The sequence below is a fragment of the Microtus pennsylvanicus genome, chromosome 11 (assembly GCF_037038515.1).
Source record: "Microtus pennsylvanicus isolate mMicPen1 chromosome 11, mMicPen1.hap1, whole genome shotgun sequence".
NCBI lineage: Eukaryota > Metazoa > Chordata > Mammalia > Rodentia > Cricetidae > Microtus > Microtus pennsylvanicus.
In genome coordinates, this window is record NC_134589.1 from 3,274,967 (window position 1) to 3,297,257 (window position 22,291).

Sequence of the window (22,291 nt, forward strand, 5' to 3'; positions counted from 1 at the left end):
CTCCCTCTCCCTCCCTCTCTCTCTCTCTCTCTCTCTCTCTCTCTCTCTCTCTCTCTCTCTCTCTCCACCTTTGTATGTGCAGGTGTCCGTGGAGCTCAGAGGTCAACCTCAGATGTCATTCCTCGGAAGCCACCCACCTTGTGTTTTGAGACAGGCTCCCTTGCTGTGGCTTGCTGACTAGTCTGGACAGGTTGACCAGGGTGCTCCAGGCATTACAGGCACGAGCCGCCCGGCTTTTTACGGGCGTATTGGGAACTGAACTCAGGTCCTCATGTGTGTGTGGTAATGCGCCTCCGTAAAATACATGCAAAATTTGCCATCTTGTACACTCCGTGGTGCTTAGCTTTCCACCAAGGGAGCCATCACTGCTGTCCCTCTCCAGTGTTTACTGCTGTCCCTAACTGAGACCCTGGCCCATCCCACAGAACCTCCCCATTCCTCCCTCTCGGCTCCCTAAGAGCCACCCCCAGTCTACCTGCCTCGGAGACTGTGGCATCAGACACGCATGTGTTTGAACGGCTCCATTCCAACAGAAGTTTTTCCAAACCCTGCATGCTGTGGCTGGCTAAGGATGTGACCCTTCTCAGGGCTGAATAGTGTCCTGTGGCACCAGACAGAACAAAATTGTCCCCTCCCACAATGGCCCTGGGGTCCTTTCAGTGTGTCTCTGGGGGACAATCTGGGAAGCCCCAGGTCTGAGTTCCTGAAGAACTTGTAGCTTCTCACCCAAGTTTCTGGGTCTTGATCTTGGGAGCACTATGCAAAGATGGCTGCCTGCTGCCCCTGTGAATGACCTCTGACCTCTGACGTTTGGCAGTACTTTGAATCTTTCCAGTGTCTTGAAACAGGCAGTTCTGAAAAGCAATGCTGTCCTTCAGGAGATTCTGTGATCTTCCCAGAGAGCAGCCTCTGAGTCCAGGGCAGAAGGTCCCGGGACTCCAGGGCAGGTGGGTTGGGGTGGCCAAGTAGTGCCTGCAAGTGGGGGCGCCAAGGAACAGGGCTGGTTCTTGGACAGGTCACGAGCTCAGTCTGCAGGCATCTTCCTGGCAGTTCCTGTCCCTCCTCACTCTTTATCTTAAGCACTGTGGTAACGGGAGTATTCTAGGCAGTGGAAACACTCCATTTTTCTTCATTTGTGGTGTTGAATGTCTGTCATCCCCGGGGAATGCTGGCTGATAGGGCAGCAGCTGGCGCACCACACTGCCTGGTGCCCGCTCCCTCTCCTTCCTTATCTGCTGTCCTGGGGAAATGTTCCTGGCTCTGGGCACACAGAACCTCTGGCTCCAGGCAGGTTCGATGGAGGAGACCTTGACTTAGGTCCTGGAGGTGAGAGCCCTAATTAAATCAGCTTTCTGGAAGGGTGGAGATAAAGTGCGGACCTCACCAGTGACAGGGCTGGCCATCCCGCAGGGACTAAAGCCCTCAGTGTGCAGGCAGCGTGCTGGGCTGTGTGCAGAGAAAAAGGACGGCTTCTGTCTCCGCAGTCGCCGTGAGCGCCTAAAGCTGTCTGCAGCACTCTGATAGAGGCGCGTGGGTGTTTCGGGCGGGCACTGAGAAGGGTGAACACTTCTTTGGGGGTAACTGGGGCTTTGTAGCAATGTGACGGTGGCACTGAGTTCAAACTGAAGAATAAATCGGGTTTTTTAGTCAGAGACTAGTAGGGAGAATGTTCTAGAATGGGGAAACGCAAAGCAGAGGCACTGAGAAGGTAAGAAGGAAAAGTTCAGAGCTGATGGTAGACACTGGTCACGTGGTCTCTGTGTGCCAGGAGCTCTCTTCCGCAGGCAGGCTCAGGGGAAGAGGGACCCGGAACAGCAAGTGTCTGGATGCCAGGCAGGCTCCATGGGGTCTCAGAGGATGCCTGTGGCTCTCTGGGCTCTGGACTGCACAGCATGTTGTGGGTTGCAGGCTGTAGGCGTCACATTCCTGAGGGTCTCGGCTATGCAGGGCACTGGGGAAACGATAGTGCCTCACAGTGTGGAGTATTGTGAGGGAAAGATTGTTTCTGACACAGATGGAAAGCCCTGCTCTTTGTCCCGAGTGATAGTCATTCTTTAAAAAAAAAAGTTTTTATTTATATGGGTATTTTGCCAATATGAATGTTTACGTACCACATGTGTGCCTGGTGCTAGCCGAGGTCAGAAGAGAACATTGGATCCCCTGGGGCTGGATCTACAAGCGGTTGTGAGCCACCATGTGGGTGCAGGGAATTGAACCCAGGTTCTCTGGAGGAGCAGCCATGACCCACCTCTCCCCCCCAGCAGCTACCCTTTAGCCTTTAGTCACTTGCTCCATTGCTGAGGTCCGTCTCTGTTGAAGAGGTCTGGGTGGGAGCTAACCCCTGCTTCCGGATCCTGGAGACTCTGCTGCAGACTCCCTCACACTAGGTAGAGAAGAGAGGAATTGGTGGTGTGACCAGAAATGGGGCCAGGGTCCTGTCTCTCTGAAAAGTCTCTTGTCCTCTGCTCTTCCCCACAACGTCCTGAAAGAGCCGTGCCACAGGAAGGGGACCACGCGCGCCGCGTTGCTGCTGTACGGCTCCACGTTGCTGCTGTATGGCTCCACGTTGCTGCTGTACGGCTCCACGTTGCTGCTGTACGGCTCCACGTTGCTGCTGTACGGCTCCACGTTGCTGCTGTACGGCTCCACCCGGAACATCCACTTGCATGGGCTCTAAGACGTAAAGGAGACAGCGGTGTTTGAACGCGGTCTCCTCACTTGCAGCTCCTGGAGTGTGTGGGCTGGAATGGAAGGTTCTAGGATCTACTTATTGGGCTGTGAGAGGACTCAAAGGGGCAACAGCAGCCTTCAGTGGGCTCACAGAACTGGCTGCGGAGTGTGTGCAGGCGAGAGCCTGCAACCCTCAAAACTTAGTTCACCCCAGAGGGCTCTGAGTGGGGAAGACCCGAGTGTAGCCTTGGCTGTGGGAACTCATGCTCTCAGAGTGTGGGGTTCATTCTCTCCACCTCCCGTGTATTCCTCTGTCTAGTTCAAGTTGGAGGTAGGACAGCTTGTCTCTGCAGGTCTTGCTACATGTGATCCCGACTCCCTACACGCAAACCCAAAGGGGCAGAAGACCAGCCCTGGTGTGAAAATACTAGGGGAAAAAGCACTGACTTTCTGGATGAGGTCACAGGCCTAGCCACGAACCAGCCTTAGTGTTCTGTGAAGACCGGCAGGGCTGGTCACATGCCCATACGGGGCATGGCATTTGGACCGGAAGTTCTAAAATCCTAAGACAGTCCCCAAATGGTAAGGGAAAGTCAGCCACGGAACGCCAATCTCTGGGGTCCACTAGGATACAAGTGCGCAGATAGTCACAGACGAAGCACGCCTGAGAAAAAAAGCTACGGGTGCAGACAAACGCTGCTGCTTGCAGGGTCCCAGGACACCCCACTAGTTCAGCACAGGAATCTGTGGCTAGCCAGAGGCCTAACTGCTGCCCTACTTGTCAGGGACTCAGAGGCTCAGAGAGAATAGCCTGCCAGGGGCCACATGGTGGCGAAGGGGCATAGGCTGAGATTGGAACCCAAGCAGTGTGGCGTCACTGAAGCCCCTGTTCCCTCAGAAATTGCAACTGAGGGGCTGGGGCATGACCTGAATCCAGTGATGTGTGTGCCGTGGCCACATTGGATGGTGTCACGCATCTGATACCTGACCTGACGGATCACCACCTGACTTCAGGATTTATCTGGTGTCACCTCCCCCATCATACCCTCCCTGCCCCTGCCTCCAGCCCACCTTAATATGACCTCCACACATCCTCCCTCATGGGGCCCGTGAGCATTTATGACCGTGTCTTCGTGTTTATCTTCTGTGAGAATGAGTGCCTCTTGGGGAGGACCATGGTTCCTGTAAGTGGCTTTTGTGTTCTTAGCCTTTGACGTGGTCGACTCCCGAATGCCAGGACCAACACCTAAGTGAGCGAGTAATGTCTCACACTCACACCGCCTACTCACACGTATGCGCACGCATGCATGAGAGCCTACCTGTGAGTGATCCTCGGTTCCCGTTCTCCCTCCTCTACCTCAGGTCACCACCCAGCTGGAGACTCCTGCACCCCCTCTGCCAGCTGGGCAAGTGCTCTTCTTGACGCTGGCACCCCATCTTGGGCGATGCCAATCCTGCCAGGAGTCTCAATACTAAGTATTGTCTGGGGGTGTGGAGGCCACAGGGGTTAGCCATGGATTGCATATCATTTGGGGAAGAGAAGCTGGATGTCCATTCCTGGGGTACACTTGGCTATTGGGGCCTTGGCTTCCTCTGCTTTCCTCACTGGGCAGCTGTCGGAGTCCAGGTGCTGTCCTGGGATGGGGGAGCAGACGGGCATCCCATTGGAGCGTCTAGGTTTACATCTCAATTCTTGGCTGCCCTCTCTACCCCTCCCCTGTACCTGACCAGCAAGGGCAGCGCTCGGTCCAGAGCCAGGTGCCAGGGAAACGTCCTCTGCCCGCATCCCTGCCATTAATCACCAGCTAGTGGGGGCACAGGGCCCTGTTTAAGATGCACCGGTGGTTCTGAGGTGAGTGCAGGCATCCCCAAGCTGGGCTGTTAATCTGTTCCCTCAGAGACAGCCTACCTCAGGCCTGTTAATCACTTGCTGTAATTACAGCCCCAACTTATTCGGGGAATGTTAATGGATGCCTCAGACGGGGAGGGGGTGGGGCTGCACATGCATGGTACCCCTCTTGCCACAGTCCCTGGACACCAAGGTTGCAGGATTGGGGATCTGGGAAAGAGTCTGTCACTTAGAGTGTAATGTCTGTGCGGGTGGTGGAGGAGAAGCCTGATGGGGCTTCCCGAGGCTTCTGGCACAGGTGCAGCTTGAAAACCCAGTGTGTGAGACGGAAGGTGTTGCCGTGCTCAGCCTGAGGAGGTCTCTGGCTCTTCTGAGCTGTGTTCTGAAACCTGAAGGGGACTTGAGAGGGACTGCAGGGGAACCTCCTCTTTTGGTCCCAGCGAGGGTCACCGTGCTGGCTGGTTTTATGTCAACTTGACACAAGCTAAAGTTATTGAAGACAAAGAAACCTCTAATCCAGAAAAAGCCTCTGTAAGGTCGGGTGGTAGGCAGTCTCATAAGGCATTTTCTTGGCTGGTGATGGATGGGGAGGGTCCAGCCCATTGTGGGTGGGGCTACTCCTGCGCCGGTGGTCCTGAGTTCTATAAGAAAGCAGGCCAAGCAAGCCATGGAGAGCAAGCCAGGAAGCAGCACCCCTCCATGGCCTCTGCATCAGCTCCTGCCTTTAGATTCTGGCCTCTTTGAGTTCTTGCCCTGACTTCCCTTAGTGACTGACTACAAAGTGGAAGTATAAGTGAGGTTAACCCTTTCCTCCCCGACTGGCGTTTGGTCATGGTGTTTCATCACAGCAATGGTACCTCTAAGACAGGCACCCAACCCTGAAATGCAGTTGGTGAGATCTGTCCTCTCTTTATCACTGTGCCAAACCCTGGGCTGTCCCCTGCCACATCCTGGCTGTGCAGGACGTTTCCCAGACCCGACTGCAGGGTCAGGGTGTGGTGTGGGGCTCCAGGGCTGGATTGTTCAGTTTAGCCCAAGAGCTGCCAATGCCAGCCCTGCTTTCCATGTGGTTCTGTGACCTGAAACAATGGGGAGGAGCCTGGTGCGGGAGACTCAAAGCTCTCCAAGAGTCTTCACCCCGTGGCAAGGAGGAAGGTGCTAATTTGGACCTAGCGACTGTCATTCTAGGCTGTTATGGAAGGTTTGCATTTGTGTCCTGGCCTCAGGTTGTGCTGTGGAAATGTGGGTGTCTGGCCACACAGCGGGCAGGTTGAGTTTGAGGGGAACAGTCTGTGGTTCTCCCTGGGAGTTGGACCTGACTCTTGAGGACAGGTTCTGTGGGACTTCTCCTGGGGAGACATGAAGAAATATCTATTCACCCATGACAGACTAAAGAAATGGTTTCATCCAGCTTGGTGAACAAAGGAATTTACAGACACATGGTAAAGACTTACTAACAGGCACATGGATGACCCCTAAACAGCTGTGTCACCAAAAAGCCCAGCACAGCATAGGTGCCCCCCTGTCAAACTGCTATGGAAGAGCCCCCCCTCCAGTTAACCTTTCACCTCCTCTATACTCTGGCACCTCCTGGGACCACACACAGCTGGGACAGGACTGTATGCAGCTAAAGGTACAGAAGGGTGTGTCAGCAGCTAGATTCTTGAGTGAGGTCCAATGACCGCCTGGCTCCTACAAGGTCATGTTAACAGGCTTGATTTGTGGTGACATAGAGGATTTGATGTTCTGACATAAAATGGCAATGGCCATGTGTCTTAGCTACTTTTCTATTGCTGTGATAAAACACCATGACCAGGGCAACTTATAGAAGGAAACACTTAATTAGGCTTATGGTTTCCGAGGGTTTAGAGTCCATGACAGCAGAGCAAAGGAAACGGCTGAGAGCTCACATCTTGATCCACAACCATGAGACAATGAGGGGGGGGGTGCATACTGGGGATGGCTGGCATGAGTCTTTGAAACATCCAAGCCATCCCCCAGTGACATGCCTCCTCTCCAACAGTGCCACACTTTCTAAGCCTTTCCAAATGTTTTCCCAACTGCAGACCAAGTATGCAAACCTATGAGCCTGTGGGACCATTCTCATTCAAACCATCGCACCATGTAACAGTTCCGCAACAACAGGGGGAAGTGGCTGGGAAGGGCAGCTTGCTCTGCCCCACCAGAGTCATTAAAACTCCAGGAAGCTCCAAGGGAGCCTGAGCTGAGGCCTGTGGGAGAGAGAGCAAGGAGTGAGGAGAAAGGAGGAGGGGAACTGGGTAGGCTGACATTGGTCCTCTCCCAAATAGGACAGACGAGGAAGGACAGGCATCCCTGAGGTGAGGCGCAAGTGTCCCCTTGTAGGAAAACCTCCAATGAAGGAGCTGGTGGCATTGACACACATCTTGGTGCCTCCTCTGCCCTAGCTGGGCAGCCGCCCTCCAAGGGTCCTGCAGCAGCAGCAGCAGCAAGCACTCTTCCGACCCTGGGATTTAGCCTAACTTCAAGCCCCAGGGACAAAAGTTGGGTCTCTTGCAGTCCATCCAGGAAGGGGCTTCGGGTCCCAGATGCTGGAGAGGTTTCTTGAAGGATGAGGCCAGCCTTGTGGTAGCTGCTCCTAGTGGGCTTTCCCTGGCAGCTCCTCTCAGTGGCCATGGAGGGCTCGGGGGTAACACTGTTTTCTACTTCCTACTCCCCCTCCCCACCCCCCCCTTGTTACTTTGTATGGGACCCATGGTGCTTCCCACGCTGTCAATCAGGCAGCTTACAGACCTCTTCCAGATTTCCTGCTGTGGAAACTTGGACTCTGAGACCCTAAGTTCCTCCTCATTCTGGCACATCCATCCAGTGTCACGGGGACATTATTGAGAGAGATGAGAGGAAGCCATTTGGCAAGGGTTCTGGGGCTAACTAGAATCTGAGCTTCTCTGCTCAGTGGCCTTGAAAACCCCGTGGGATTCCCAGGCCAGGAAGGGTAGTCTTCATTGGGTTGGGCTTTCTTGTGTGTTCAATGGTAAAGGGGGTACTTTCTCTCTGTTGAATGAGTCTCTGGAACCTCTGATGAGATTTCACTGACTATATCGGAGGACATGTCCTCCCTACTGCGTGCCCTCCTGAGGGAGTGTCCTCCTGGGGGCGTGCCATCCTGGGGGTGTGTCCTCCTGGGGGGGGTGTCCTCCTGGGGCTTTAAGTTCTGATCAGCTTCTCCTGAGAGCCAGTTCCTGTGCTCCCAGCAGTGCAGAATGTGTGTGAGCTGAAGTTAGGAGTGGAGTGAATGACTTGCCCTGGGTAAACTCTAGTGGTGTCCTGTTGCTGCCTCAAAGCTGTTACTCCGGGACACTGATTTCAGTCTCCTGTGCAGATGGTAGAGCCGTGGGAGGCATGGCAGTAGGGGCATGCCTCCTGGCTCCAGGAAAGGAAGCCTTCTGTTTTTCCCAGGTCCACACTGACCGCTGAGGTGGACAGGATGGCAGGGAGGCAGTCAGTAGGACTATCCCTCCTCCTCTACTTCTCCCTGAAAGCTGAGGTGTGGACCCTAATGTTCCGGGCTGTGCCACCACCTTAAGTTATACTTGGTGGCTCCACAAGGCTGGCATGCAAAATGGTTTTCCTGCATCTGACTCGGGTTTGTGCTGCTGTGTGCCTGGGTTTTCTGGTTTAAATTCCCTAAAGGGCAAATGGAGAGGATGACACAGAGCTGGGAAGGGCAGGGCTAGTGTCCCTGGTCATGTCCTAATGGGGTCACCTAGGGTCATCCATGCAGAATGAAAGATGTGAGTGGGCCCAGGACCGGGACCACCATCTGAAGTAAGATATAACCCAGGGGCTGCGGGGGTTCACCCATGTCCCTTCTGGTTTGTAGGGGAGGCAGCTACCTCTGTGGGTCCCTCTGTCTCCACCTACAATGGCCCTGAATATGTCAGCTTCTACTCAGGAGCTCTGGATGGATCCTTTAGCTTCCCAGGCAGTGATGGCATTGGTCATAGGCTAACGCTAGGCAGACATCCTTCGTGACGCTGTCAGTAGAGGACGGGCCTCTAGACCTTTAGGCTTCCAGGTTGGCAGAAAGGTTCCAGCTCCCTGCTTCCCCCCAGTGTCACCAGAGACAGCTTTCATAGGGCAAGGACTGAACCCCAGTGTCCCCCTCCCTTCAGTGAAACACAGCTTTGCCCTCCCTTCCATGAGATTGCAATTACTGATCACCCCGTAACACACAGGATGGAGAAGGGAGGCAGGGCCAGCTTAGCTTATGTGACCTTATCCCCATCTCTTCTTGTCTCCATGATCTTGGGGAGCTGAGCTGGGCTTGCTCGGTGGCCCATCCTTGGAGGGGAATTAGACAATGTGAGAAACCCAAGGACAGGCTAGGAGGAAAGCTGTCCTGTGCTCAGCTTCCTGCCCTGCAGCACCTGCGTTCCCAGCATGCCTTGCAGATGGCCACTCCACATCTCCTCTGGCTCATGATTTAGTGATCATGGGAGCCAAGTGACAGTTCCAGAATCTTTGACCCCTCTCTTCTTCTCTGAAGATGCTCTATTCAGCCAGGCAGGAAATGCCCTAACCTCAGCGTACCCGGTCCCATCCTCACATCCAGCCTCTGCTGCTTCCTTCCTTCCTGCTGGTACGCAGAGATGCTCAAGTCTTTCCTCTTTCTGTCAGTGGGCCCTGAAGCATCTCTATTTCTTTGTTCCTCCTCTGGCTTCTCTTCCCCAGGTTATTGTACTTCCTTGTCTGTTCTTCGCGTGTGACTGGAAACATTCAAAGTTGGCACTTACAGGGGTGGTGTACACGGGGACAAAGATCAAGAAGCATCCTTCCTCTCTCCACATCCAAGTATGTGACCTTGACAATTCCCTTCTCAGCCTTCCTGTCCCAAACTTGAAATGGGACAATGACAGACCTCTCTTGCATAGACTGAATGAGGATAAAGCATCGAGCTTGGTGCCATCCAGAGACCAACCACTTAACAGATAGCAGCCGTACCTGGAGTCCATTCTTGGTGTAGTGCTCTATCCCAAAAACTAAAATTCTTAAGTTTTAAGTTCACAGGGCTCTCAAGAGTGTGGCAAAACCTCTTGCTGTCCAGCTCCATCCTCCCTGAGGTGTGAGTCACCCCCTTTCCAGTGTATCCACACTGTACGTGTTACCCTTTCGTTGTTTACTTAGAAGCTCTGTCACCCATCAGACTGGCTGTCGTGGGATAGCGTGGCTGCCTGGAAGCCCAAGAGAAGTGAGCACCAGTGGTTTCATATTATATGTTTGTAATGGTTCTATTTCACTATTAGTTATACTATTAATCTCTGTGTGTGTGTGCATGCATGCACACATGCATGTGCTTGTCTGCAGGTAGCAGGCATATAGAGAACAGGGGTCTTCCTTAATCTCTCTTCACTGTGCATTTGGAAATAGAGTCTCTCACTGAATGGGGTGCCTGCTGTTGGGTGCCATTTCAGCTAGATGTGCTGACTAGCAAGCCCCTGGGACCCGACTCTGCCTCCCAGTGTTGGGATTACAGATGCGCGCTATCGTGCTTAGCTGTTTAGGTGGGGATCGAATGAATGCAGGTCCTTCTGTTGGCACAGCAAGCACTCGACCTAGTGAGCCATACGCCTAGATCAAAGTTCTGAGTGTATTTAGTGCGGAAATCTTAGAATAGGTCTATATGGGGAAGGTAAAGCAGCACGTACAGGGTTTGGTACCTGGGTCGCGAATTTTAATTGGTCTTAATAATAAAAACCCAGTGTCAGATATTAGGGGGTGAACACTGAAAGATCAGAGAAGCAGCCTAGCCAGCCACTAGTTCTCACCTCTACGAAATCCTCAGACTAAATGGAGTACCTGTCTGTACAAGTCCTCAGACTGTCTCTCTAAAACCTCAGACTGAATCCTGAGCTCCTGTCTCCTCCCGCCTTATATTCCTCTCTCTGTGCCCAGCCATATCACTTTCTGAATCCACTTTCCTAGTGCTGGGATTAAAGGTGTGAGCCACCACAGTCTGGCTCTATTTCTCTTTGAGGTTGGATCAATGTAGTGTTGCCCAGGGTGGTCTTGAACTCACGGAGATCCGTCTGCCTCTGCTTCTTGAGTGTTGGGATTAAAGTTATGCGCCACACACCCCCTCCTCTCCTTTTTCTCTGGCTGCATTTTGAGAGACATGTCAGTGTCATGCCGTCTTCAGTGACCAAGCAGTTGCATGTGTGGGCAGTCACATCTGGGATGACTGCAGGAGAGGTGTGGGTTGGGGACCTTCCCTTCCGCTCCAATCACAGGCACTCAAGGTGAGGAGCCCACATCTCCTTCTTCAGACCTTCTTTTTCCTTGACTGTTGCACAGATGGGGTGTCCCCAGTGTCAGGTCTGTTGGACTCTAAGTCTAGACGGATGGGGGGCAGTTATGTTCATCTGTCGTCCCTGAGTGCCTGCTGAGCATCAAATACCCCTAGATCTGTGGAGGTGTTGGTGTGCCATGCTTGATGGATGGAACCAGATGGAGGACTGGCCCTCCCTCTCCGCTGCTCCTCTTTTCATCCCCTGGTTGTCTGCTCCACCGAGGGGACTGCAGGATACAAAGCAGCCTCTTCCCTGCCCGTCCAGCATGGTGGCCATGGCCGCAGGTGTTGGGGCGTGTTGAGAATGTGGCGAATTGGGGCTAAGGGATGGAGCACTTAAAATGAACCCCAGGTTTCAAGAGACTGAGCACAGGATGCAGGGTATAAAATCTCACCTCAGAATCTTTATATTGATTGCATGTTGGAAGAAAAACATCTTGAATATATTGCGTTCAATAGAAAGATCATAAGGATTGATGTTGCTTGTTAGTTTTTAATGTTTTTCAGTGAGGCCATTAGAAAGTCTAAAGTCACTCCCATGTCCCCAAGCACCACCTGAGCCTAGCAGCTCAGAGGGTGCTTTCCCTGGCCTTGGGTGCTAGCCCAAGGATTGTTGGCTTGCTCAGGATCTGCAGGGACCAGGGGTCCACTGTGAAATGATTTGGAAATGGGCCCCTGGGAGGATGTTTGGGTTAAATAAGGCCATGTAGGTGGGCCCTTAGGATGGGGTTAGGGACCTGATGAGAGGAGGCATCCTCCTTCTTGCTTCCCACTGTGAGCACACAGCATGAAGGCCAGGTCAGGAACCCTCACCACATTCCAGCATCCCACTCCTTCAGATCTGGGAACGCCAATCTGCAGCTCTCTGAGAAATTGGTGCTTGAGATACCATAGGCCTTGCTCTGCTGGACTGAGCCAACAGACAGGAATTAAAGGAATGCTGAAGGAGGGTGGGAAGTGTAGTGAAGGGAGCAGCATGCTGCGGCCTGGCTCCTGGCCGCCTGCTAGCTTTACCCAAAATAATTACACGGAAACTGTATTCTTTTCAACACTGCCTGGCCCTTTATAACTAGCCTCTTATTGGCTAACTCTCACATCTTGATTAACCCATTTCTATTAGTATGTGTAGCACCACGAGGTGGTGGCTTACCAGGAAAGATCTTAACCTGTGTCCATCTTGGAGAGGAGAGCTATAGCATCTGTCTCACTGCCTTCTACCCAGCATTCTGTTCTGTTTACTCCGCCTACCTAATTTTCTGTCCTATCAAAGAGGCTAAGGCAGTTTTTTTTTATTAACCAATGAAAGTAACACATAGACAGATGACCCTCCTCCATCATGGAAGATGGTGGTGTTGGTGAGTCCTTCCACAAAAGCTGCCTGGATCACACGAATGGGCACAGGGAGCCCACCTTCTCACTCTGACTCCAAGTGCAGCAAGCTGTGGTGAGGTTGAAGGAACAGAAACCCATTCACAAACAAAGCTCATGCTGTCCCATCTCCCAGAGGTGTGGAACACAAGGGAAAGGCCCCTTTCTTTCTGGGCTCCTAGGCTAGGTATTAACACAGTGCTTTGTCTTTGTATAATATAAAGTGGAGGGAAGTAGTAAAATGCATGTTGTAGCAAGCCACCTTCTTGATAATTTGAAGGGATGGTTGTTGTGTGGCTGTCTCCACTGCTGGTCTCTGGAACACTCTCATCTCCCCCAACAGAACACTGTTCCCATCCAGCACAGGCACTGAGTCCTCTCCTGTGTCCTCTCCTGCATCCTCTCCTGCAGCTCCCCGAGGCCCGGTTCTGCTTTACTCTCCCTGACTGTCGATCGCTCTAGGTTTCCCACGGTAGGTGGGTTCATGTAGTATGTGGCATTTGTAACTGACCGCTGTCACTCAGCACAGTGTCCTGAGGGTTCAGAGGTCAGCCGCAGTGCAGAGCATACTGGAGTAGCCGGCAGGGCTGCTGGGATTTTCCTTTCAGCTCAGCCCATTCCATCTAGCATCAAGCCTAGCTTGGGGAAGTGAACACGGAGGGAGAGGCTCATCTCAGGGCCCACAGGGACCAGTTTCTTGGCTACCGACCTGTGAATCAGGCTATGGCCCCAGACTATGCCCATACCTTCCTGCCCACAGTTGGTTGATGCAGAATGTGTCTTGACCACAGGGGTCAGGCACCACCAGCCATGGTCACACCTGCAATCCCAAGACAGGAGTGAGGTCAAGAATGAGGGTACAGAGACCCTGTCTAACACACACACACACACACACACACCCGCGCGCAACACACACACAATAGAACAATCTCCGAGAGAGTACCTCGCTCTCCGCGCATCCCTTCTTCTAGTGATGAAGGCAGCATAGTTCTGGAGATAACTCCAAGGACTAGGATGGGTCACTTTGTAAACGCTGTGTAGCCTGAGTCCTATTCGAAGTCTGTTGGCAGACTTTGTTCCCACAGTACAGTGGCGGGTACTTGGTCAGGAAGCAGCAGGACTTGGCGAATCCGGTGCTTGCACAGGGCCTGCCACAGGCGAAGCCTAGGACTCCTTGGCAGGTGGGGCTCTCAGCAGGTTACCCATAATGCCTCAGGTCCTCCAGGATCTTGCTTGTGACAAGGAGGAGACTCGAAAGGTTCCACTGAGAGAGCAAGACTGGCCCTGCCAGGGACCGGTGTCTAGGAGCCTTGGTCTAGGAGGTACCTGCCTCTGCAGCCAGAGAGCCTTCAACAGGGCAGGTGGGAGGCGTGGCAGGGCGGCCTGCGCCCACCCACTTTTACCTGGCCCGTCTGTCCGCAGAGTGTTGCGGGGGCGGGGGGCTGGGATGGGGGCGATGCCAGGGTGGATTGCTTAACCAACCTCATTACTCTCGCGCATTTAGCAGCTCGGAGGAAGATAATACCTTTCAAGTTTGACCCAATTTTCGTTTTTGTTGTCATAACCATGGAAAATCGACCTTCGAGCCCCTCAGCAGTGGGACTGAATGGGAAGTGATTTACTGCGAGCCGCTGCACGGAATCCCTAATGGACCCACAGGGCACTGCAGCAGCGCCCTCCTCAGAGGCCCAATCCCCTCCTAGCAGCAATCCATGCAGAGCTGCTCAGCTCGCTCTCACCCCACAGCCCCTCCCCGGAGCTGTTGACAACTGGGTTGCTAGAATTAGAAGTCAGTAAGCGGGTGGAGTAGAGAGCTGGCACAGGGGTCCCAGCGAGCGCCCAAGCCTGCGTCTCCAGGCCTGGCGGCGCTTCCCTCCAGAATGGTTCTTCTTCCCCACTGTGACTGCTCAGGGCTGCAGGCGGGGGCATGGAGCTCGGCGGATCTGCAGGCAGAACGCTTACCTTTTCAGGCCTTCTAAGGGGGGCAGAGCTTGGAGCTATGGGACACCTTTGATGTTGGGGGGGAAGGGGCTACAGGAAGCCGAGGGAGATGGGAGGTCAGATATGGACACACAGCTGACGTAGTTTGTTTTAAATATTTTTTTACAGTGTTCCAAAGAATAGACTTCATTACCGCCTTTTTATGAACGGTTAGCGCATACTTTGCTTGGGTTACACTTTCCAGTCCCTCTGGCCCCTCCTGCTGGTTCCCTTCCTCCCCGCAGCTGCCCTCCATTCCAAGTTCTCATCTTATTCATGTTAATATCTAGAGTCTGCGTGTGAAAGTAAACATTGGGAATTTGTCTTTCTGAATCTGGTTTATTTGGTGTAAGTGTTGGTTTCCACTTCCAGCTATTTTCCTGAAAAGAAAATAATTGCCCCTCCCTCCCAGCCTTCCTTTTTTCCCTTCCTTCCTCCTTCCCTCCCTCCCTCCTCCTCCTCCTCCTCTTTCTTTTTTTAACAGAATGAAACCTGACTGTGTGTATGTGTGTGTTTTCTTTACCCACTTACCTGCTGTGGACACTGAGGCCTCAGTGAACACGAGTGTGCAGGTGGCTCTGTGAAACACTGGGTATCCTGGGGCATAGACCCAGGAGCAGTATAGGTGCGTCTCATGATGGTTCTATTTTTTAGGCTGTTTGTTTATGTATTTCTAGTAACCTCCGCACTGCTTGCTTAGGCAGCCTCTGGCAGGCTGGCTTAGGTTCCCAGCAGCAGCACGGAAGAGCCCCCCACCCCATGCTCTCTCCAGTGTGTTGTCTTTGTTTCATTGTCGAGAGCCATCCAACTGAGCCAGGACGGAACCTCAGTGCCGTTTGACTTGCATCTCCCGGATGGCTCAGGATATTGGACATTTTTTTCATATACTTCTTAGCCATTTGTACTTCTGAGAGGTTTGCTCATTCATTGATTGGGCAATTTGTTTTGTTTTGGTGTTTGATATTTTGAGTTCTTTGTGGATTCTAGATATGAATTCCCTACAAGATCAGTACTCACAGGTCTGTGGGTCACTTGGGGTAAGTTGACCTTGGAAAACTCTCTGTGAATCTATGGGTCTGCTGGGTGGCTCTACACTGGGCAGGATATAGCTATGTCATTGGCCTCTGTACGCAAGGCAATGAACAACAGGAAACACATAGGACACATAAGGCTACCTCTGTCCAGGGTTGGGATGTCTCTGCATCTCTTCCACCTTATTAGCCAAAAATTCCATACAGCTGAGCCCAGATTCTCACAGGGAAGAAAAAGAGACTCGGCTCTTTAGGGGGACATCTTGCAAACAGGACCACGGAGGGCGTGATGATGGAGGGATCAGAGTTCTGCTGATGTGGATTCCCACAGTGCTGTGGGTGGCAGGCCAATTCTGATGACAAGATGATGGTGGTGGCAGGGATGACCTTGATGATGGAGATGCTGCTCACTACGCATATTGAGTGTTAATCATGGACCAGTCACTACACTGAGTATTCTGTATACACGATCTTGTTTCTCTTAGTAACCCAATGATGGAATTATGGCCCAAACTTAGAGGCAAACAATCTGAAGCTGAGAGACAAGAAGTAAACAGGGATAGTGGTAGTGGGACCAAGACTGTGATTGCAGTTTGTCTAACACAAGACAAGAAGTATGGATGTCTTGTTTTTCGATCTTGGGAGCACTTGCCTCTAGCTCCTACCTGTCTGGGCCATATTACTGGGGTTAATTCATGGATGAATGAATAGGTAGATAGATAAAAAGGTGTATGGAGTTAGTAGCTGGAGGTGTAGTAGCTGGCATGCATGTGACTAGATAAGTAGATGGATGGATAGATGGCTGGGTAAACAGGCCGCTGGAGGGATAGGTGTGCGGGTGAAACAGGTGATTGGTGAGTGGCTGGCTGGATGGGTAAATATATAGTTGGAAGGGTGGGTGTAGAGATGATGGGCAGTGGACAGGTGGATGTGTAGATATGTACGTGGATGGTGGGTAGATGGTTGAACAGATTTGTGAATAGATAAACAGAGGGAGAGATGACGGATGGACGTGTGGGCAGGTACATGGGTGGCTGGATATACAGGTAAGTAGATGGGTGAACAGATGAACAGGGAAGGGACAGGATGGGTGGAAAGTAGGCAGAGAGATGAGAGTGGATGGGTATATAGGTGTATAGGTGAGTGGATGATGGGCAGGTGTGTAGTTACCGGATGGACAGGTAAGTAAATGAATTGGCGCGTGGATGGGTTGGTAGACGAACGGGGAGATCAATATCTCTGGTAATTCAGCTTCATCTTTTTTGTAAAGATTTATTTTATTTTCAATTATGTGTATGTATGTGTATCCATATGGAGTTATGTGCATGAGTGCAGGTGCTCAGAGGTCAGAGGTTATCAGAGAGATCCCTTTGTGGGTGCTGGAGACATCTGAGGTGAGGGTGCTGGGAGCTGAACTCTGCCAGAGCAATACGCACTCTGAGCCATCTCTCCAGGACCCTGCGCCCTGCTGGTCTTTTGATGTGTGCTCCCAGCTTCATCGAGCTGCTTTGACCCTCAGAGGTTCCTTCTGCCATGGAAAATTCCATGACCCCAGATTCATATGCTGGACTCTAAGACTGTCACCCGGAGGAGCTCAAAAGGAAAATGAGTTCCTAGGAAGGCAGATGTCAGGGCAGAATCTTCCAGGTGGCAGAGTGGAAGAGTACACAGGCTTAGAATTCATCTGAACCATGACAACAAGGTCCCTTCCCTGCTGGTCTGTGACCTCTGCTTCACATCTGATGGATAGGGCTGCAGTAGACAGAGCCCCCTGACGAGGGTCAAATACTCACCTGCCTGCTCCTGCCTGCTCTATTATCCCAGCCTCCTGCCAGGCATCTGTGGTCCCATGGAAGACCAGGGCCTCATCACTGCCATAGAGAGTTCTCTGCAGGTCTGCATCCTGCTCCCCACACCCAGGAAAGTCTTGGGCAGACTCCAGGTGTTTCTTGGTGACTGCTGGGGAGGTGGTTGTGCTCCAGAAGCAGAAGGGTTACAGGGGTACCCTGTGGGCACATCAGGGAGACCCTGTGAACATCCCAGCCCTATGTATGCTTTACCTTTAGCCCTGTGCCTGATACTGGCGCTAATGAGGCAAAGCCAGACTTAGGCTCACAGCAAGGTGAAGCAGGATGAGTGTGCTGTCCTGGGTCTCCGTGTCGCCTCCCTCTCTCCTGGATGCAGGAGCTGATGAGCAATGACACAGGCTAAAGGTGGCCTGGTGGGCTTTCCCGTGGGCCACACCTCTCAGCCCAGGCACACACAGCGTGCTGCACACAGCTATAGATGAGCACTTTCCCTGGAGGAACGGATCAAGTCCCAGGTTCAACTCCTCCATCAGGAGGCTCAACAGTCTCAGGGCTGTGGAAGTTCATGGCCCCAGGTCCTCCCTCACACTGGCATACCCAAGTCGCCTGGTAAGACGTCCTTGTCTTTCCACGTGGGGGACGCTGTCTTCAAAGCTCCCAAATGTGCAGGAGATAGGCAGGCCTTCAACACTTGTTTGACAATCTGGTGACACTGAAGACAATGCTTGCGTGGCTCAGTAGCAGCGCCACTGTGCCCAGGAGTCAAGGGAAGGGTCATTCTCTGCGAGGGTTGAACGACAGATGCTGCCCCTGTCTCCTAGGCCCCTTGGCGGCAGTCCTGGTCCCTTCCACTCCCACAGGGGCTGGGGGGACTATGAGGTGTCTACACTGGGACCTGGGCAGCTTCCTCCTGGGGACTAGTATTCCACCAGGGCAGAGCCGAGCAGGGCTGCCTGGGAATTCTTCTGGAACTGTGCATTGCAAATGTCACGGTGTCTCTTGCAGTGATTCTTAAAACACACTACTGTCTTGAGCTAGTTCCTTAATGCTGGAAGAGAAAGAGTCCCCGTGCAGAGAAGCCAGCGGGGCTCTCAGTTGAGAAATTCCTCCAGGGGATGCAGTCAGGCCACAGGCAGAAGTAGGGGTGAAGTGGAGGCGGGGTGGGGGTGGGGGGTGCTCCAGGGCAGCTGGGGAACTCCAGGCCTGAAAGAGGGGCAAAGAGAAGACCTTCATGCCTATCCCTCTTGGAAGAGTTTGTGGCTGGTCCGCTGGCTTTTATGACTCCACTTTGAAGTCCCTGGGGCCCTTCTCATCAGTCACCAGCCCTGGTGACACCATTGAACCTACTGGCATTTCTATTTGCTTTTTTTTCCAAGCATTCAGAATCTGTTACGGTGGCCGTATCTTCCATTTATGATATCTCAGAGAAGCCTGTTTAGTGTTCCAATATGCTAGAATCTACCTACAGCCAGAGACGAGAAGAAACATACTCCTATTCTCCCTGATTATGGGGTCCCCATAATCCACCTTTCCCTGGGGGGGGGGTTCTGTAGGTTGAATACTCCCTGCCCCCATGCCTCCAACCCCAGCACTGCTGTCTCTCCCTGGGGTGGGGGGTTCTGTAGGTTGGATACCCCCTGACCCCATGCCTCCAGCTCAGCACTCCAGCCTCTCCCTGGGGTGTGTGTGTGGGGGGGGTTCTGTAGGTTGGATACCCACCCTACCCCTATGCTTCCAACCCCAGCACTCCTGCCTCTCCCTGGGATGTGGGGGGTCTGTAGGTTGGATACCCCCTGCCCCCATGCCTCCAACCCCAGCACTCCACACATTTTGCAGGATACCTCTCCTTTCGCGCTCATGCCATGCCTCATTGCCCATCTTCTCTCCACCCCACCCTCCTGATCTCCTTGCAGCCCCACTCCTGCACCCCCTCTCACCTTTCTACACTCCAAATCCCACTCTTCCTATGCCCTCTTGCATCCTCTCCCCGTCTCCTTGTTGCTCTTTCCTCCTACCCCAAGCTTGACAAGGAGGAGGTGCCCCTTACTCATCTCCTGTTGCTGTACCCAGACTCTCTGCACCTCTCTCTTTGGCCTGTGACCGCCACCCTTCTGTGTCCTGTGCCCCATTTCTGCTCCCAAGAATCAGACCAACTAGGTCCCTCATCTCTAGTCCTAAAGCTGTAGAGGAGGGGACAGAGCTTGACGGGAAACCAGGCCAGTGCTGCGACCCCTGGGTAGGCACAGGAAGCATGTGGTACTGGGAGCCAAGCATGAGGGTTAGAGTATGGCATCATCGAAGTCTTATCGTAACAATGCTCACAGAAAGTTACCGCATGGAAACAGAGTGGACCTCCCCACTTCCAGCCTCTCCTCCTGCCCCGTCCCCAGGCACTGACTTCCTGCTTAGCCGGGCACCTGAATAGGCCCCTGTGTATGTCTGTCTGGTATGTCCATGATCCTTCTCTAGGTGTCTATAGCTAGTCTTTGATCCTGTTTCTGGCCAAGATGGATTCCCATAGAAAGAGTGGAGCTTGCTCCTTCATGGGCCTTTTGGGCCTTCCGGCTGAGGCTCTGTATGGAGGTGATCCCCTATCTGGCACCGAGGCCTGCTTTATGACCTCCCTCACACTTCCGATGTTACTTCATTGAGCAAGCTTTTCGCTTTACCTAACCCCTTCCTCCCATGGCTACCAAACCTGTGTGTGTGTACTGAGACCGCATTCACCAGCCTGGCCCAGATGCTCTGCCAGTGACAGCAAAAGGGGAAGGTCATCCAACCTGTGTGGTGGAGAGGTCTGCTCTTAAGTGTGATTATTCTTGGGCCCTACGGGCAGGCAGGACCTGCTGCCCCCCAGACCTTACTCTGTGCATAGATGCCCTACGTGTTCATTGGCTGCCTGCACCCCCACCCTACCCTGCACTGCTGCAGGGCCACACAGGTGCACTCTTAGTTCCTGCTGCCTGGTGCAGTTGGCGCAGGCTGCCTGTGTGTGCTGAATTCCTAAAGGCAGTGGGGGGTTGCCTGGGTTTCCTGCAGACTCTTGCCTGTTTTTAGCACGGTGAAGGAGCCTGTCAGGATCGACCTCAGGGTTTTCTCTCTCTTCCTACATACTCGCCATTCCAGCTGAGCTTCTCTTTACAGCAGAGCATCGATGTGTGTGTGTGTGTGTGTGTGTGTGTGTGTGTGAGAGAGAGAGGGGGGGGGAACATGCGTGTGTGTGTGTGTGTGTGTGTGTGAGAGAGAGAGAGAGAGAGAGAGAGAGAGAGAGAGAGAGAGAGAGAGAGAGAGAGAGAGGAGAGGGGGAACATGCGTGTGTGTGTTGGAGTGTGTTGAGTGTTTGTGTCTTATCTATGTGTGTCAGTGTGTGTGTATCTATCTCCATGTGTGTCCATGTGTCCATCTCTCTCTCTCTCTCTCTCTCTCTCTCTCTCTCTCTCTCTCTCTCTCTCTGTGTGTGTGTGTGTGTGTGTGTGTGTGTGTGTGTAGTATGACCCAGGAGGGAAATGGCTTATCCACTAATTGACCTAGGCCACTAGGTGAAGTTCAGGATTTGGATCTTTCCATCAATCCAAAGATCAATTGATCCACTCACCCATCAATCTGTCTATTCATCCATCTATACATTGAACCATTGATCTATCTATTCATCTTTGATCTGCTGAACTAATGATTATTTGATCCACCCACCCATCTATTGATGAATCCACCCAACTATTGATATACTACTCACCGTCCATCTACTCACTCTCCGCCCACCCATCCTTTGATCCATCAATCCATTGATCCCTCTATCTGTCCCACAGCACTGAGAACCTAGACTTTTTCAGGCACTGGGTTTGCAGCCTTAGCAGACCTGGGTGGAGGGATGCAGCACACTGGAACACAGTAACAGTGAGCAAGAAACAGCTTTGCCTCGGGTTGTCAGGGGAGCCCCCTATAGAAAAGTCACAGTTGGGGTGAGAAGATGCCTGGCCATTGCTTTTTCCTCTGGAAACACCCTTATCCTAAGATTCCAAGTTCCTCTGTTTTGTTCTCCTTCCTTGGAGGCCCCCGTTCCTCTGCGCAAGACTTTCCTACCAACTCCTGGAAAAACCCAGCTATGAACCGACATCCCCTCTGCCATCTCCACTCCCCCTACCTCTTTCTGTCTGCTACGAGCACCTCTGCAGCTTCAGGTAGCTTTTATGCTTTCTATAAATTCTTGTTAGTTAACTCTCACTCTGCAACAGATTACCTGCTAATGCAATGGCTTCAGACAACCACAATTAACTGGCTTTCAGTTCCTGGGTTTCCAGAACCTGCAAAAGCAGCTTAGCTTAGCTTGTGCTTTAACGAAAAAAGCTCAAGGAATCCCAAAGGCTTCAGATAGCCAGTGGGCTGGGCTGTAGGTGCTGCAGCCAGCCTGGGATTAAAGCACTGCCTTCTATACTCTTCACAGCAATGGACTCCCAGCCTCCTCCTGCTCGTGCGGTCTCTCAGCAGAGCTTCTGAAGGTCCCTGTGACATGGTGACAGCAGGAAAGGTGCCATGCTCTGTTTGGTGACCTGAACATGTATGTGCCTTGCCTATCGTATCTTTCATTCACACCGATGACCCAGCTGGGAGGCGGGGGACAAAGGTGGTGAGGGGATGGGATCACAGGAGCCATCCTGGAGGATGATTATTACTGTCCCCGAAGCAGGCAAGTCTTAGGCCTTCGTGCCCAGCCACTGGCAGCTCCCTCTGTGGTTGCTTCAGAGGCTGTTCCAGTGTGAACAGTGTCACAGCCTTGGAATATGTTAACTTTTAAACCAAAACCCAGGATTTCTATACAACCAGATTGGCCTGGAGTGTACTATCCTTCTGCCTCAGCCCTCTTGGTTCTGGGTATATGCTATTTATAGCATAGGAAAGGAATAAAGATAACAACAGTTCCAATGGAAATGGATATCACCAAGACCAACTTGGTAAACCAGTGAGTCAGACTGTGGTGACTTGCTGGAATTGACTCGAAGACAGCTGCATCACCAAAGCCACCCCACCATGAGTGACAGACGGCCCAGGAAAGCTGGAGACTGGCCCCACACTGCACAACCCGAGGGCAGCTCAGCAGTCTGGAGCATCTCCTTCTGGCAGTTTATGTGGTCTGAGTCTTTTGCAGCTAACTCAGCTGAGCTCTGAGCTCTGCTTTTTCTAGAACGTGGCTCAGCTGGCATGAGTGTGTATTGGGTGCAGAGGCAGGCCTTACTGTTATGCTTGAGTGGGGACCTTGTAA

General features: G+C 52.6%; 1 protein-coding gene across 5 annotated transcripts in view; it reads left to right on the forward strand.

Moving 5' to 3' along the window:
• Rbfox3 (RNA binding fox-1 homolog 3) overlaps nucleotides 1-22,291 on the forward strand; it is a 421,435-nt gene that overhangs the window by 78,313 nt on the left and 320,831 nt on the right. Inside the window, exon 1 of one of the 5 annotated variants that reach the window (XM_075989933.1) lies at nucleotides 21,492-21,589. The exons of the other annotated variants lie outside the window; for them this stretch is intronic. The gene's annotated coding sequence lies outside the window, so the exon portion shown is untranslated. Of the gene's footprint in view, nucleotides 1-21,491; nucleotides 21,590-22,291 lie in introns of those variants that run through there. 5 annotated transcript variants of the gene reach the window in all.